An 18,317-nucleotide genomic window follows, 5' to 3' on the forward strand; every position below is an offset into this window, starting at 1 on the left:
CTGGTCCCAGAGTTTGATGAACCTTTTGGAACAGTGTGGACAGGCGCAGCAGGTAAGGGTCATAGCTGTCAACTTTTCCCTTTTCTTGAGAGAAATCCTATTCAGAATAAGGGAATTTCCCTTAAAAAAAGGGAAACGTTGACAGCTATGGGTAAGGGTACCTGGCAAAAATGGGGAGGGGTGCCTTTCATGAGCAAAAGGGCTTCTGTAAGCAAAGCCATCAGCGGATACAAGCCTGTATTAGCACATTTGCTGTCCATTTTTATTGAGCTATTGACTTGATAAGGCAGGCAGGGTGGAGAAGGGGCAGAAATGTTACATCTCTTTCTTTCTTTCTTTGTCTCTCGCTCCCTTCTGGTGTTGATCATAAGTATTCCGTTAGTTTCAAAAAGTTTCAACTTTGAAACGACCCCATCTTTCACCATATACTGGAACTAACATTATTCAATAAGTTCTGTTCTAGACATCAATCATTCTTTCTTTGTTTCTGGTTTTTCTTGTACACAAGTGCTACCTGCTTTCTGTCGGATATGGAATATTGCACCACAGTTTCATTTATATCAGATGCAAAACATGATAAATGTGACATTTCTATTATCTTACAAGGTCTGGGGGGCTTTTTTTTGCAACTTATCACTGGGAAAATGCAATTAAATTCAGCTTCAGCCAAATCACCATGTCAAAAACATAACTGATTAGATTTAAAATGGCAAATGCAATTATTTGTGAGGTAGGTGTTTGGAAAATAGTTTGATCAATCTGAAGCTAGGTTTTAAAAGTTGAATCGAAGTTACTCATAATTTCTGGGAGTAAATTTGAAGTAACACACTGCAGTTTTATACAGCAAGCTTACTCGGATGTAAGCCCATGGTGTTCCTGGGAGTTTACTCTCTCATTGGCGTTTAGGATTGCAGCAATAGGAAGGAAGCCCCACTGAACACAGAGGTATTTAGTTCCAAGTAAACACGCACATAGGATTACACATGTGTAAATTATTTCTATATTAGGATTTGAACTGTATGCTGTTATACTAAAACTTTCTGACCATAAGAGCTGTTCAATAGAGCTGCTCAACCTTCCTTGGAGGTTTTTAAGCAGAGGTTGGATGGTCATCTGTCATGTATGATCTAGTTGAGATTCCTGCTTTGCAGGGAGTTGGATTAGATTATCCTTGTGTTCCTTTCCAACTATACAATTCTATGATTATGATGTGTGCCTTCCAAGTCTCCTTTGTTACTTCTTCCCACCCCACCCCACCCCACACACCTTTTCATTTGGAAAGCAGATTAACCATTATTTTGCTTAGATTAAATAATATTGGAATCACCTTTTAAAAAAAAAAAAAAAACATGGTTAAGCCTCAACCACAATTGTAGATGGTGACATATATATGAATGTGTCTAACTGAACCTGCACTGATCCTTCTCTTGGTGGTTGCTTATGCTAAATCCGAAAAGTCATGCAGCTACTTAGTCAAAATATTCAGTAGAAATGAGGCAGAAATTCATTTCCATTACAATTCATTTTCCATTTGCAAACCTACCTAATTCACACTCTCTGAAACAACATGCAAACCAAAGCCATCTTTGGAAATTCAAATTTCTCTGAATTTTGCAGTGCAGTTCTTTAGCCAAGTAAAGTACCCAGAATTCAAATACTAAAGTCTGTGTATAAATGCATATATTGCGGAAAATAACATACAAGAATGCATTATATCAAGGGAAATTGCTTTGCAAAAATGTCTATATTTACCCCCCAAAAAATCACACATATTAGGAAATGCTAAAATGCCGAAGAAAGAAACCCTAACTGATATGGAAATTTGTAGAACAGAACTGGAAAACTGCAGCATGAAAGGAACGTTAGAAAACAGGAGAGGAGCACTAGCATTACAATCAGGAAAGCCAACACAATATTCCCCATGTCTGAATGGACCCTATAGTCTGTCAATGCTACACCAAAGCAATGGGAGGGCAGTTTTACACTGTAGTCTGAAAACAGCAGCTCTTTAGTCAGATTGCATTAATAACATTTGATGAGTGACTTCAGTATGTTCATTTTTTAGGTTGCCATATGATTCTATTTTGCTTTTAATCTAATTTTAAGCTGTATTTTAATCAATCGTTTGATTTAATGTCTCAGTGTATTATATATTTTGATGTTAGCTGTCCTGAGCCCGGCCTCACCAGGGAGGGCAGGATATAAATTATTATTATTATTATTATTATTATTATTATTAATTTCCATTCCTAAATTTCCATTCCTTCTATCATTCCTACTATGGAGGGCAGGGGGAAGCACTCCCTTATTACAACAGTAATAGATCTTTTGTATTCCCTTTCAACAAGCCATTTACCTCCTATATTTTTCACTAACCCAAATAAGGCTGTTATTAATTATGTTCCTTTACAAAAAATAATAATAGAACATGGTATTTGTTTTTTAAATGAGAGGATAAAAATACTGTTACACACCACTCCAATCTCTGAGCAGACTCTAGGCATTCCAGTACTTGCCCATGGCTTGGTTTGCTTCAAATAAAGGTGAGGGGAGACTGTGATGACATTAGGATGTACGGTTTCATTTGCACATATATACAACCTAAGCACAGGATAGACGGGCTCACAGCATTAACACTCCAACAGATCTTGCTTCCCCCTTAGGTTTCCAGGGATAGCTCATAGTCCAGCACAGAGCAGAACATGTCTCTCGAGTCTACAACCTCTCACATTTCATATCCAGCTCCCAGATTCCACCCCCCACAATTTTGACTATGGTTCTCCCACACAGCAGTTAAGTAAAAGGTAAAGGTAAATAACCGCTGGACTGTTAAGTCCAGTCAAAGGCAACTATGGGGTGTGGTGCTTGTTATGTATTGAGGTTCTCACCCTGGCCACCAGGAATATTGTGTATGTAGTTTTCACTCAGGTCCACGTCAGTTATTTTAGGTGGGAAACCTGGGTTGTTGTTGCTACATTGTTGACAGCCGGCTGCCTATAAAAGCAGGCCAGCTGAGCTGTTTGCTGTTCAGTCTTCTGTTCCAGCTTACAAAATAAAGAGCTGCTTGGAGAAATCGCTGTGTCGTCTGCCATGTCTACCCACTATTCAACACTGGCGACGAAGGTGGGATCGGTGGACATCAGAGCACAGCCAGACGCGGCCACCCTCTGAGATGAGCTGAATCACGGAGCTGAAACACTGAGCGAAATCACGGAGCAGAACCAATTCAGAGCTGACTGTTCTGGCTAGAGCACAGTGTATCATCCATCGCCTCCACGTTGGCATCGGAACCATGGCTTCACTCGTGCCTCTACCACCGTTTGCCCCAGCCTCTGAATCCTGGGACTCCTACCTCGCTCGGTTTGACTGCTACCTCCAAGCAAATGAGCTGACAAGAGGGTCTGTAGAGCAGAAGCGGGGCCTCTCCTCAGCCTTTGTGGCCCCGAAGTGTTCGCGACGGCCCAAGCATTGGTTGTGGCTCTAGCAGTCCAGGCAGCACCTTGGGACACGATTCAAGAGAAGCTCCGCAACCACTACGCCCCAAAGCCGTCCGAGATTGCTGCCCACCATGCGTTCTACCACCAGGCAGAGGGGGAGTCAATTAACAACTACACCACCACCCTCTGACAGGCTGCAATGCACTGCGAGTTCCGAGACTTAGATGATGCCCTGATGGATCAAATCATCTGTGGGGTCCGGGACATCCGTCTGCAACGGCATCTCCTCGCCACGCCAGACCTCACGCTGCAGAAAGCCACTGAGGAGGCCGTGGCCTCAGAAGCTGTTGAACTCTCCGCCCAGGAAATCCACAAGGCCAGTAGACCGTATTTAAAGGACTATGTTGTTGGACATGTAACACTGTTGGTCTAATGGAAGTAATGTGAAATGTAACCGATATGCTTTGTGCCTAATTGAACCATTACGTGTAGTGCTGTATATAAGGAAACCATTACGATTGTAACTAACGCCTTATCTCGGTGGGGAGGGGTGTTATGTATTGAAGTTCTCACCCTGGCCACCAGGAGTATTGTGTATGTAGTTTTCACTCAGGTCCACGTCAGTTATTTTAGGCGGGAAACCCTGGGTTGTTGTTGCTACATTGTTGACAGCCGGCTGCCTATAAAAGCAGGCCCGCTGAGCTGTTTGCTGTTTGCTGTTCTGTTTGCTGTTCTGTTCCAGCTTACAAAATAAAGAGCTGCTTGGAGAAATCGCTGTGTCGTCTGCCATGTCTACCCACTATTCTACAGCGCTCATCTTGCTTTCAGGCCCAGGGAGCCAGTGTTTGTCCACAGACAGCTTTCCGGGTCAGGTGGCCAGCATGACTACACCACTGCTAGTGCAACAGAACACCGTCACGGAAACCAGAGCACACGGAAACACTGTTTACCTTATCTACTTGCACTGGCATGCTTTGTTTACCTTATCTACTTACACTGGCATGCTTTCAAACAGCTAGGTTGACAGGAGCTGGGACAGAGCAACAGGAGCTCACCCCGTTGCGGGGATTCGAACTGCCGACCTTCCGATCAGCAAGCCCAGGAGGACCGGTGGTTTAGACCACAGTGCCACCCATGTCCTCCACATAGCAGCTACGGGTGGGGGAAAGGCCCACTCATTTGTTCTATGGCACAGAGCTGCTTCTTTTGTTATGCTAAATCATGGTGCGTAACCAGCCAGCCAAAGCCAAAAGAACTAGTTTGGCAAGGTTGCTCTTATACTGGATCGCAAGCTCTGGAAATGGGAACCAGGGTTCCATCCAGATTGACCCATCCCCCCCCAAAAAAAAACCCTCATAAAAACACAAACAACAAATACACAAACACATTCCAATGTAACAAACTTGCTGATAACAATCTTGAGTATAGCATGCCTGAGAAATAACTAGCTTACTTACCTATATGATACATAGCTTGTACATATCAGGTGGGGAGGGAGAATATACTGGGTGCTATCCAAAATTGGTCATAGAGTGAACCCATTGAAAATGCACTAAGGATGACTTAGCTGGATATAACTCACAGAGTCTATGAACCATCCTTCTGTAATGGTGGAATATTAGGAATTCTGTCCACTTCTCTGTGACTGACCTTGTTGTCCTGCTGGAACTCCTCTTATGAAGCAACCAGCTTCTACTTCTTTCAGTACTGTTGTCCCTATCAGCTGAATGCCAAGCAGGCTTCAAAGATCTTGGGTCGATTCAGATACGTAATTCTGAGGGGAAATGCTCATGTAATGACTTTACTACTGCAGTTTCCCACAGGGAGACATTCATCTCCGACTAGGCTCACTGGCACACTAACTTCAGTGATTTTCACATAAAAGAGTAAAATCACGAGGCCTTTTAGATGTAGCCTCAGAAATAAACTGCTGAACCGGCTATTTCTTTGGGCCAATTTTTTGTTTAAAAATTAAAAGGAAACACAGAGCAGCTTTGCTGTATGAGTGGCAGAAGAGATTAGAAGCAAAAAAAAAAAGTTGCAAGAGAAGAGCATCGTGCCTGGGTCATCTTATTGATGACATCCCTTCACAACCCTTACAAAAATAACCCTGTTAAGAGGCTGCTGTAAACTCTCCCTAATGCGTGTTTGCCGCCTTTGAAGCAATGCACAGCTCATCAGCGAGACCTCATCTGTGCAATTCCATCTCAACTCATCATATACAGCCTGCTCTGCTGCAGTCATTTAAAGCAGAATAGCATACTAACGAGTTAGAGAGAACACACATTTCTTACACCAGCTCCTATAAATTTGGAAAGGGAAGCAACACCGCTGAATAGAAAGCTGTGTGTTTAACAACAATGGTTGAACTTTGTAACTCAAAAGTCTCTAATCTCTCTTAAAAGGAAGTCACTGTGAATTCTACAATGCCTGCTATGGAGTCATCTTTACATCTGAAGAGCTCAGTGTTCATGGAGGGCCTTAGATACAATCACCTAAGTCAAGGAAGGGTGGGGGGGACGACTAATTTCAGTCCACACCGAGTTATTTTATTGTCAGGCTGAATTAACACACTTCACTCCCTATGAACATCGGATAATGTCCCCAGGTAAAAATAACTCAGAGGCATAAGTTGTGCTGTGCAGCAGACACAATGCATGGTAGATTTTTTATTTAATTTATTTAATTTCCATACCACCCTATACCCGAAGGTCTCCTGGTGGTTCACATAAAGGTTGCCCCCTGTGTGCTGCCTGCTCACCTGACTCCAGCCACAAATATTGAACTCCACAAGCATAGGTTGCAATCACATGTCCATTTTATGGCTTTGTTGTGGAACCAGAGGCATAAACCTGTTCGGCTGAGGTGCAGATGGAAAATGCAGAAAGTCCTAAGTACACTATATTAAACGTGCACTTAATGTAGAAATGAGGGAAATGTGTGTATTCTAAGATCATTTGCAGCTGTTTGCCAAGTGTAGCCTCAGTCACAAACCTGGATTTCCTTGTAGTGTGGGGAACAGCACTTAAAAGTAAGCTAATTGAGGGCTTCCATGAGAATAGGATTTAAAAGAACGTTAAAGGTTTGGTTGAGTGTAATATATCTGCCTATGTAAATACACTCTGGAATCATCTACAATAAATCTAGTATGGCCCAGATAGGATCAGTGGGAGAAATTTCAGGGGGCTAGGCAGGAATGGAGAACCTGTGGCCTTCCAGTTGCTGTAGGGCTTCAGTTTTCAACAGTCCCAGCCAGCAGAGCCAATGGTCAGGAATGATGGGAGCTGGAGCTGGAGCCTGACAAATGGAAGGCTCTGGGCTCTCTTAAACTAGGGGTTTATCAGACTTCAGTGCAGATATAATGTGGCAGCAGCCACTGGCACTGCTCTACATGTTTTCAAACATCTGGTGAGAATCTAAATGCATAAAACTATATACACCTAGAGCTCTCCCCACATTCTAACGCTTTCAGGGGGCAGATGGACAGGGTTCCAAATTGGGCAGATGGTGCCCTAAGTTATGGAAATGGATATCTTGACTTTCAAATAAATTTCCTGGACAACTTACAATGCAAAGTCACAAGTACAATAAAACGCATTTAAAAAGATAAAATCATAATGTGGCTAGAGTATCAAGGTCCTTTAAAAAAACAACTGTGTTAGACAGTTGTGTTTATTTCTGTGTTCACAGAAATAAAACAATTTTAAAAGGCTGAGTGGGGGATGTTTTGATTTAGTGTCAAAACAATATCTGCATAGATGACAGTCAAGCTTTTGGAAGGCGAGGACAGTGGAGATAGAACAGTGTCCATAATATTATTCCTGCACAACCATGACATGAATTTACAGAGGGAGTCTTTGCTTAAAAAAACCAGCACCCTGATAGACAGCCAAATACAGTGAACAGTGGAAGTCGCTTAGTGTGAATCTACACTTTTCTTTAGCACTTCTGTAAGGTGACCAATAAGGGACGCAGGTGGCGCTGTGGGTTAAACCACAGAGCCTAGCGCTTGCCAATCAGAAGGTCGGCGGTTCAAATCCCCACAACGGCGTGAGCTCCTGTTGCTCGGTCCCTGCTCCTGCCAACCTAGCAGTTCGAAAGCATGTCAAAGTGGAAGTAGATAAATAGGTACCACTCTGGCGGGAAGATAAACGGCGTTCTGGTTCTCCAGAAGCGGCTTAGTCATGCTGGCCACATGACCTGGAAGCTGTACGCGGCTCTCTCAGCCAATAAAGTGAGATGAGCACTGCAACCCCAGAGTCGTCCGCGACTGGACCTAATGGGCAGGGGTACCTTTACCTTTACTTTTTAAGGTGACCAATATCAAGAATAAAGAGAGAAAATGCAGTAACTTCAAAGCGTGACCAGAAAAAAAGGCTGCAGGGTTCCAGTTCTGCATCAAATGATTCCCCCCCCCTTTCTTTTTACAGTGTCTTGCTTTTCAGTTCTGTTTTCTCCTGAGGAAAACCGATGTCCTTAGAAAGTAAGCAGCCTTTATATTCTTTAAGACTGCACTTGCAAACAATTTCAAGTGTGTTTTTTTAATCTGGGAAGTGAGCCAAAAAGCAAAGTTTTATTATTATTGCTAAATTGCATATAAATAACTGTCTTCATTAGCTTTAATATGTACACAGTGGCTGCTATCATTATACCCTCATTTAAGTTTGCTGTTGTTCCCCCAGCTTCTGAAAATTTACATTGGAGAGCAAGCAAAAAGTCACTACAGGTGTAAGAGAGGTCAGGATCCCTCTCTGTTTTCCATTATCGTTCACCAGCCTCTGCACAAAATTGCAATAATTTGCCTACTCCATCAAGCAAAAAATTTACCCCAAAAAACTATTAAGAGCCTAACCTTCATTCACACATACTGTTTTCTATGTGTAGGAATCTTGCCTTCATGGGAAAGTATCCCATAATGTGATCCCTCAGCTGCAGTCTTATATGAAAGTCCAGAAACAGGCTTATCTAACAGCTGCTGTTTGTGAAAACAAAGGTCTAGAGATGCCATTGAAACTCAGTGGTTTGTAGATTGAATCTATTTGTTAATGCCTGACCATGAACTGAGCCCAGCTCACTAACAAACCTTAATATTTTTTGTGATTTAAAATGAGATTGGTTACGAGTTAAGAACATAAAAACTTAAAAAACAGTCTGTTGGATCAGGCCAGTTTCAATTTACTGTGCATGTATGTTCTACATCAAAGCATCTTTGTGCAAGCTCAGGTAGATTCCTGTAACCTTTCACTGTAAATGTGAAATCTGCAATGCATGTTTGTGGATCACAGCAAACATGACCAATGGCCAGGGGTGATGGGAATTGTAGTTCAATAGCATATGGAGAGCCAAAGCTTCCCCTCCCCCTCCATTTTTGTGACTTCTTTGTCCAACCAAGTTTGAACCTGAAATCCTTCAACAATCTCATCTTTAGAAGAAGGGAGCTGTGGCCCTCCAGATGTTGCTGAACAACAACTCGCATCAACCCTAACCACTGGGCATGGCCCATTCAGCTCACACGACAGTCGTTCCCTCTGGCTCCAGTGGCATTATGCCAAAATGACTGGAAACATACATGACACAAGGAAACAGGCGATCATAAAAAGAAACATAGCTACGCATGACGCCCTGACACATCATTACATAATACCTGCTATGACACATTCCTAAGATGTATTTTGTTGATGCACGGCCATAAAAAATTCATATACAAGGTCGGGGGGGGGGGACAACTTGCATCCCAGCTTGCAATACAGTGGTACCTCAGGTTAAGAACTTAATTCGTTCTGGAGGTCCGTTCTTAACCTGAAACTGTTCTTAACCTGAAGCACCACTTTAGCTAATGGGGCCTCCTGCGGCTGCCATGCCACCAGAGCACGATTTCTGTTCTCATCCTGAAGCAAAGTTCTTAACCCGAGGTACTATTTCTGGGTTGGCCGAGTCTGTAACCTGAAGCGTATGTAACCCGAGGTACCACTGTATGTGGTTAAGAATCTTGCAGGCTCATGCACACCTAGGATAACCCTAGCTGCAAAAATAATAAAAAATAACTATGTGGAATCAGACCAAAAGACCCACCAGATCCAGCATACCATTTTATTTATTTGTCTCATCATATACAGCCCATCTTCAGATCCCAGAATGTCCCACTTTTCCTTAGGATGTCCCTATTTTCATTGGAAAAATGTTGGAGGGTATGGAGTTATCTGACACCCCCCCCCCCAAAAAAAAAAGCCGTCTGAAGGCAATCCTGCATAGGGAAGGTTTTGTTTAATGTTGAATTATGTTTTCATATATGTTGGAAGCAGCCCAAAGCGGCTGGGGCAACCCAGTAAGATGTGTGGGGTATAAATAGTAAAACTATCATTATGGAATGGGATGTCCCTATTTTCATCAGAGAAATGTTGGAGGGTATGCACCTTAATAGGATGCAAGCCTCATAGAGTAATTTACAAGATGAAAAGCATTTTAAACAAGGCGATAAATTAACAATGGAAGATCAGCTGAAACATGGAGCCAGCATGAAAACATCAATAAAAAGCTGAGCAGAATAAAGCCATTAAAAAAAAAAACTTCACCTAAAAGCCATCACTCCTCAGCAGCTGGTTCTTCACTTGAAACTTGCAGGTTACATAGGGTTTCATGACCAGTAGCCACTAGTAGTCTTTTCCTCTATGAATGTCCGAATGTGCATTTCCCTTCCTCCTTCATAATTCCTTTTACTTTCATATCAAACCTTTTAATTATGAGGGCAGGGACTATTGATCTTTCTAAGCCACTCTGGAAGTTCTTTTCAGCTGAAGATCAAAGCAAAAATGCTTAAAGGTGTGGGGGGGGGGAGGACCCAATAGACTAATACTGCATTGCTTTATATTGTTATGCCCTGGCAGTCCATACAATAAATGATAAAATTTGGTGGGTGGGCGGGTGAATTATCAAAGCTTTATAGTGCATTGGTGTAACCTCCAAACAGTCCCTTCTCATTTGAAATGTTTTTTTCTCATAAATAATCAAGAGTATATATTTTCATTCTCTGCAAAGAATTGCTCAACTCTCCTTCACTCCTAACCTTTTTCATTCCTCCCTTTAATAACATTCAAATTTGGTTACATGGCCTTCAAGACAAGAATGCAGACCAGCCATTTTCTGTTGCCACATATCGTTTTCCCATGCATATTCAACAACACTCAGCTCTGGTTGTGAATATGCTTAATAGTGTTTTGAGACAGAGGAAATCCATCTGCTGCAAGATACATTAAGGGAAGACTTTTTAAACATTTAGTAGCAATATATCCTCTAAGGACCGGATTCGGCATTGACTGGTGTTCATGTCCTTCAACTAATTTCAAGAGGGTCAGGATTTCGTGTCTGCAGGGGCTGTAAGTAGCTTTGCATAGTTTAAAGTATTTACTTGGGGGAAGAGATTATGAAAATAAGGTGAACACACAAAAAACCGGGAATGTTGAGCATTGTAATTAAATCACAGGATTTAATTGGTATTAGTTGGCAGAGTAGTTTTTTTTTAATTCGCGCTCTGAACTGGAAAGGAGCCTGGTTTTCACACAGACACAAAGTATAATCACTGGGTTATTTGCTCTTAGTTACTGTCCAATAAATCTGCCAGGGCATCTGAGAACACACTTCCTTTTTTTTTTTAGAAGTCATATCTGCCAAGCAGAAAATTCAATTTCAACACTCAAACTAACTTAATGCAAATCAGACATTTGAGCATAAATGGATGAGATTTACATAATATAATTTTACATGGGTAATATTAGTGAATAGAAAAGGAGGAAAGAGTAATGGACAGCATTAGGTCCAGGAGGACCTAATGAACTTGAAAGACAAGGAACTGAGCTTCCCTGGAGGATGTGTTACCTACTTTCGTTTTTCTTATACCGGCTCTAATTTTTGCCTATGGAAGCTACATGTTATGAGGTCAACCAGAACTCTGCAAAGAACTATTTGACTCCCAAGAGTTCTGTGCCCTTGTTCATATTTTAATGAGTTATCAGGTGTGATAAGCTTCATGAACTGAACCCTGATCCATGTCAGTATATTATAAAATGTTCCCATTGCTATAATGGGAGTCAAAGCCGTCACGTAAGAATGTTCAATGGCATCTGTTTGGATGTGATGTAGCCCTCCATGGTCACTCCTAAAATCTAACTGGGTGCATTTCTAATTCTGCAAGTGCCCTGTCTCTATTTTCTGATTAGGTATAACCAAATTAGTAAGTTAATTATTATGGAATGGTATAAAGTCTGCACACTCAAGGATCTAGACAATTAGGGTGATGTATTCACATCTTTTGAAGACACCACAAGAGTCATCGGTCAGTTCCATTCTCCATACTACGTACATTCAATGGAGTTGGGGGACCACGGACACCCCTTCTACACAACCAGGCTCTGAATACTCTAAGCAAGTTTAAACAGTTGCAGCTGCCAATGGTTTGAAATCACTCTACTATATTTTTTTGGCAATCACTCCACTAGGCTTCTCAAGGTACAGAGTACCATATGCTACACTGCATTTTATAATTTATATTGTTAACATTACGTAAGCTGCCATGGAATCTCTGGACATTAACAAAAATCTTTGAAGTAAAATTGTGTGGGCTGTTTTGCAGTGGTTTGTGGGAGGGGGAAGTGGTTTGATGAAAATTACTTGACATGTGAAAAGCGCTCCCATGTGGAGTCAGCTGCCGTGTCATCATGTACACAAGTCTAACTTAACACATGGAGCAACCCCTAGATTCCTGATTTTTGCAACATGCAGTTGTAGGGATTTCTAGGTGCACTGAAATTCATTCACTACATGAGGAGAAGTCTCTTCTTCAGGGTTGCTGGTTTTGCAAAATCAAACAGTGCTTTACACAGCATAAATGTATGTTCAGTGGCCATGTGGCTGCAGACCATTACATGTGCATTCATTCATGTTAGACCGGCTTCTAGCATCACTTTAAAATGGAGAAGAGAGAATCACACTCAGACTGCAAGCAACTGTCATCTAAACAACCTGCACTGAGTTGGCCCAAGCTGTAGAACAATGCCACAAAAACTGATCATTTTTAAGCACTACCTGTGTGCCTCTTAGGTCACAAGACTCTCAGATGTGTGTGTATTTATAAAAGTAATACCAAACTCAGCCTTCATTTATGCTGCTAGGGAGGAGGATAAAGAACTGAAATTTGTTTCCTTAGAATAGCCGTGTTAAGAACTGGCCATTTTGCCTATAAGACTGAACAAGTGAGGCACTCAGGGATGTGCATTTAAACAACTTGTTCGCATAAAGAGCTAGTTATAGTTCAGAGATGGGAGACTTATTTTATACCCTTTCCACTTGTAATATTTTTAGTGTAAAGTATGAGAAAGTCATTTAACATTGTTCTTGCAGGATGTTTCATAATATTTGGTCAACTTTTCTTTTCTTTTTTGCTAAAGACTGCCGAATATTACATTTTCTTTTGCATTTAGGCTGCAATCATAGCACCACTTACCTAGGAGTTAGCCCCACTGAATTAATAATAAACTTAAATATTAATAATAATATTAAAATTTGTATACCACACCTCCTGTACCTGAATGGGCCAGGGTGGCAGCAGGGGCAGGGCTGTACAGGGGCACTGGCAGAGCCAGTCTGACTCTCCTGGTCTACCATGCCTTGCCCTGACCACATATAATCCTTGTAAGTAACAGCGATGGCATTACTGAGAGGGCAGTTCTGCAATACCATCCTATGATGCCGGCCACTCCTGTTCAAAAGCTACAACCCGAGGCAGACTTGAAACATTCAGGTAGATGCACTTTTTATGTTCACTAGTCATCGTGATGTGAATGAGAAGAGTACTGCAAGAAGAAAGTAAGACAACAAGTAACTGAGTTTAGACCTGCCGCATACAAACACATTGGGGGCTGCTGCACTTTCTCATAAGAGATCCAATATTAAAAGACTAAACAGAGGGGGAAAGTAGTGTTTTATGCTGGAGTGGAATCATACTGGGAATGCAGAGGCTAAAATGACAGTATAATATAAAGATAAAGTTGTAACACATGCTCCAGGAATAAATCATAGTGACGGGTGTATATAATGTACAACAGTAATTGTAGAGAATTTCTGTGTTTGTATTTATAGCACAATTGGGGGGCAGGAACTATACAGAAGCTTTATTTTGACAATATGCTTTTTTTATTATTATTACATTTCTATACCACCCTTCATCTGTTTTACAATATAAAAACACAAAAGCACATAATATGGTAACAACAATTACTCCTACACCAACCCCAGTGTAAATGACCACACATTGTTTAATTAGCCAAAATCCTAGCAGAATTGGAATGTTTTTGCCTGGAGCCTAAAGATATGTAGCAAAAGGCACCAGGCAAGTGTTCCACAAATGGGGAGACACTACAGAAAAGGCCCATTCTCATGTTACCCACTTCCAGACCTCTTGCAGCGGGAGAGACTGACGAAGGGCCTCAGATGATGACCAAAGAAACCTAATTGGTTCATATGAGGAGAGGTATTGTGGTTCTAAAGGGATGCGGGTGGCGTTGTGGGTTAAACCACAGAGCCTAGCGCTTGCCGATGAGAAGGTCGGCGGTTCAAATCCCCGCGATGGGGTGAGCTCCCGTTGCTCGGTCCCTGCTCCTGCCAACCTAGCAGTTTGAAAGCATGTCAAAAGTGCAAGTAGATAAATAGGTACTGCTCCAGTGGAAAGGTAAACGGCATTTCCATGCGCTGCTCTGGTTTGTCATGCTGGCCACATGACCTGGAAGCTGTATGCCGGCTCCCTCGGCCAATAAAGCGAGATGAGCGCCGCAACCCCAGAGTCGGCCACGACTGGACCTAATGGTCAGGGGTCCCTTTACCTTTACCTATTGTGGTTATGAGCCATTTAAAGCTTTATAAGTCAAAACGAGCATGTTGAATTAGACCTGGAAGCTGACTGGCAGCCAGTGCAGTTTGGCCAGAATCGGTGTTATATGCTCAGACCATCTGGTCCCAGTGAGCAACCTGGCCTCTGAATTCTGCACCAGCTGGTGTTTCCAAACTTTTCTGGATTAAGCTTCATTTTGTTGGCTCTCATCAAGTCCATTGCCAAAGCAAGACAATGGTGCAGCACATCCTGCAGATGTAAAAGAGAAGTTGAGCTGTGTGCCATTAGCATATTGTTGACAACTTACTCCACAATCTGGATGAACCTACTCAGAAGTTTCATGTAGGTGTCAAACAGCATGGGGGATAAAATTGAACCCTGAGGAACCCCACACAGGACCAGAAGCATTACTCTCTAGAAACTAAGTAGGACTAGAACCACTGCAAAGCAGTGTCATGCACCCCCAACATGGATAAACACTCCAGAAGGATACCTGTTGAGAGGTCAAGGGCAACTAACAGGGACACGTTTCTCCTGTCCCTCTCCAGACAGAAGTTATCATACAGGGTGACCAAAGCAGTTTCTGTCTGCTGGGCCTAAAACCCCGATTGAAATGGATCTAGAAAATCAATTTCTTTCAAGAGCACCTGGAACTGGCCCACAACCATCAGTTAGGAAGGGAGGGGAGACCGGCAACTGGCTGGCAGTTACTTAGATTTTCCTAATCCAATGAGGGTTTCTTGAGGAGTGGTTTTACCACTGCTTCCTTCAAACAGGCAGGGGCCATCCCCTCCTGCAAGGAGGCATTAATCACCTTTCTGGCCCAGCCAGTTTCCCCCTCCCGGCTAGTTATCAGCCAAGAAGGGCAATTGTCCAGAGTGCAGGTGGTCACCTGACTGATCCAAGCCATGTCCACATCCTCAAGCTATAAAAAGAAAGATAATGACATGAAATGTCCTTGAGTCCATTTATTATGCTGGCCTTCCAGTTGCTTTATGTTGCTTTATGTATCAGCTGAAAAGTGATTTGTTGAGCATACCAGACACCTGGAGTACCAAATCCTTCTAAAGGAGGTCACTGCACAGTAAACAACATGCTATGATTTTTATAAACTATTGGAATTGTTTCAAATGGGCTTAGGCTTAGACATTTTGCAAGTCAATTTTTAAGGAAGATGGAAAGGAAGCTGTGTTAACATATTTTGTGAAAAATTAGATATAAACAATGAGGATCCCTCTCACCAGACACTCCCCTTCTCTTCGACAGACAAAACCTCCTAGGGCACAGAGAAAACAAAATCAGATAATGGAAACTTGGCATATCTGAGCAACACTAAATATACTTGAAAGGTGCATAAAATTATATCTAATTCTACACATTCTGTGACCTGCTGTTTCATTACAGGTTTGAAATATCAAGTTACCATATTTTGCTTGATTATAAATGGCATTCTCAGATTGTCAAGGCCAGAGGCAGCTGGGCATCAGTACAATCTGTCACAGACTGATGAAAAGCAACTAGATATCATCTGCTTTCTGAAAATGTTGAAACAAGAATTATATGTGCAATGTCAACCTTTCTGGGAGGAAGAAAAATCAGATCTAAACTAAGAATCACATACAACTGTCTCTGGGAAGCCATCTGCTAAAAATTTAATTTGTTCTATAAATTTTATAGACATTAATACAAGGGATGGTAAAAATTATGCTGTCTAGAAGTCTAGACAGAAGCTGTCTTCTCAAAGAAAAGGCACTACTAGTATCCTGAAAGGCTGTTCTGTATGAATTGCAAGTTCACATTGTGCTTGTGGCTGAACGCCGCATGCTAATTTGCATGCCCAAATACAGTTACCAAGTTTGTATTTAAAAAAGCAGTTATACATTAGCACTGAAATGCTACTTCTGTTATTGTGCATATGGGACTGGGTCCCAAGATATGTTAAATAAATTCATGGAAGGAAATTTTCATGCCCTCTCCTCTCCCTGAAGCCCCTATGTCCCATCCACATTACAGGATGGCAAGGTGCACTCACCCTTGGGGGATTTTCATGGGTCCCAGGTGACTTGGGCAAGGGTAGTTCAAGAGAGCTTCCTTCCATGAAAGTTAGCACATTTTAGGATCCAAACCTTTGAGTAAAAATCATGGCATCAGAATTGAAACCAGTCTATGTGTAATCCCCTTTACCTGCAATGTTCACCTGTAAATGACATTCCACAAGGCTTTTCTTAAACATCTTGTGATAGAGGTCTGATTATAAACCTACTTTCTTGCCCATATAGTCCAGAATGCTGTTCTCAAAATAGCCCATTAGATACCTCCATTAAACATGCAAGCAGGAATTGAATGCAAATGTGTTCTTCCCTCTGTTGATTCCCAGCAACTGATATTCAGAGGCATATTGCCTCTAACAGTGGAGACAGAACATGAATAATAGTCACCAGTAGCATCCACGAATTCCTATAATTGCCTTATGCTTATATAGCCCATACTTCTGTGCATCGAAAGCCCTGTATTCCAGACATAAACAAGTGTATTTATACAGCAAGTCTTCAGTGACAATTGCTATCCAGAAAGTGAGCTATTTTAAGAAATTCCATTGCACTTAGTACACCCATAGGTGCTTATTCCAACTCTATTGCCTTGTAGCACTGATTACAAATTGAAGATGAAATGTTCATACTGGTGAAAGATATTTGTTAGACTGTACAGAGCCATATAGGAAAGAAAATACTAGTTTAAAAAACTTTTTCAAGGCAATTTCTACTTTTCCAACTGCTGATCCTTCCTGATTATTAAAATAAGTTGATATCCAATTGAATGATTTGCCTACACAGAATAAAAAAAAAATGAGTTCAACAAAACTGCAAGAGAGTTTTATCAAACCTGCAAAATCTATTTAAGAAAATGCTTCTGAGCCAAATAAGAAATGAGCACTGCAGTTTCCAGTTGGCTTCCTTTCTGTCTGACTATTCTTATCGATTTCATTGGGGAAGCTATACGGTCATATGTATTTACTACATTAAAAACCACAGGTTTCAGAAACACCAATATAGATCTTGTGTTTAGCAAAACCGCAGGTTTCAAATTGATGGCTCAATATTTTGTCACTTTTACAATGGCTCTTAAACAGCACTGTTCTATCAGGGAAACAGGATGTCAGAGAGGTGCTATGTTGTTATTGACACACCACCTACTACTACACTCTTCCAAACATAAGCTACTCTGTCCAGGTTGTTTCATTGATCTGGGAGAGTTGTGTAGGTCTTGATGTTAGGGTTGCCATATTAGGGCTTTCGTGCCTTTAGTAGCTGTACAGAACAAGAAGATTTGAACAGATTCTTTAACACTGGGCTTCAATAAAGCAAATAATTGAATTAGACAACGCCTATATGGTATTGAGCAACAGAATAATTTGGCCACAATAAGGAACTTTTTATAAGGTATGATAATTTTTCACCTAGTCATTTTGAAACTCTGGCATCCTATTTGCAAAATTTAACAATTCCAAAATACAGATGCACTTTCACTTCCACAAGATTGAATATACTGGCTTTGGCTGTACTTGAGGGTCGATTTCAAAAAAAATCCGCTGGAAAAATGGTTATGTCCATGTGGAGATAGCAGTATTCAGTCAGTGGCGCATGTGTTTCTGGCTTGCACTCTTTATAAAGATTTGAGGAGTGAGGTTATTACCCCTCTTCTATTGTCCATGACAGGTCGCTCACTGCATGTTCAGTGAGTGTCTGACACCAGTCCCACAAGTCAATCAGATTTGTTGAGTTCCGCTGAATCTCAATGTGTCAAACTCACCCAGCACTTTCTCCCCAATTGCTGGAACAAAGAGGGGATGGCGCCATAATTTGATTATAGGTGGCACCAGCCAGCTAGATGACCATAAGCTTAAGGCAGCTAGGGGGAGTAGCTGGGGATGGGGACAAGAATTGGTCGTGCCTCCTCTCCCATTGCTCTTAATGGAAACCCCAATGGACGTTCTCAGAGAA

This window comes from Podarcis gaigeae (genome assembly GCF_964106915.1).
Source record: "Podarcis gaigeae genome assembly, chromosome: 5".
Taxonomy (NCBI): domain Eukaryota; kingdom Metazoa; phylum Chordata; class Lepidosauria; order Squamata; family Lacertidae; genus Podarcis; species Podarcis gaigeae.